We start from the raw sequence: 819 nt of genomic DNA, 5'->3' as shown, positions 1-819 counted from the left end.
GGCAGACGAAACTGACTCCCAACTCCTCCAGCATCAAGGCATTGGACCCTGATCGCGACGTCCTCGCGGATGGCAAGCAAATATATCAGCTGCTTCTCGAGTACAAATTCACCACGGAGACAGGGGGCGAGGAAGTGATCCCGCGGGCCCTGCTCTTGAACGGAGTCTTGTACGAGTCGCCCATGGAGTCCCAATTTTTCATGGCATTCGACGCGAACAAGAAGTATCTGGGATGCGGGGACGCATGGCCGGGGAAGGTCAAATGCCCCAAGGGCGAGAATGTGCTCAGATACAGCGTGCGGCACGATGATCTTTCACTCCTGCAAAGCCTGAAAGGGCTGGTGGTGGTGATTGAGCGGGCGCTGAAGGAAGGCAAGGAAGTGAGCGTCCCCGACTTTGCCACGCGGGAGGAGGCCATGACCCGGAAGAAGCGAGGGGGTAATGGGGCCAGTCGCATGCTGCGCCGGGGGTGTGCGACCTCGTTCTTCTTAGCCGAGCCAGCCTTCGACAAGATGCCGAAAGGCGTCAAAGCCGGGGACCTTTTGACTGGTTCGCTGGTCCTAGAGAAGGCCAAAGGGAAGGAGCAACCTCAGTCGAGACGGCCCCGCGGTTTCCGTGTATCCTATGTTGTTCCTCCCCCTCCACCGGAGGCGCCCAAAGGCCCCAGCAAGCCCACGGCTCAAGACAAACGCACGGAGGAAACAAAACTCGAAGAGAAAGTCAGGGATGTGAAAGTGCAGCATTTAGGTGGCCTGACAGACAGCACAGCCTTTGAGAGCTTGTTTAAGAAGCTTTTGGATGATTACCCTGCTCATATTC

Source organism: Nannochloropsis gaditana (assembly GCF_000240725.1).
Source record: "Nannochloropsis gaditana CCMP526 unplaced genomic scaffold scaffold133, whole genome shotgun sequence".
NCBI classification, from domain to species: domain Eukaryota; class Eustigmatophyceae; order Eustigmatales; family Monodopsidaceae; genus Microchloropsis; species Microchloropsis gaditana.
The sequence above is the reverse complement of the archived record's forward strand: the minus strand, read 5'-3'. Positions refer to the sequence as shown.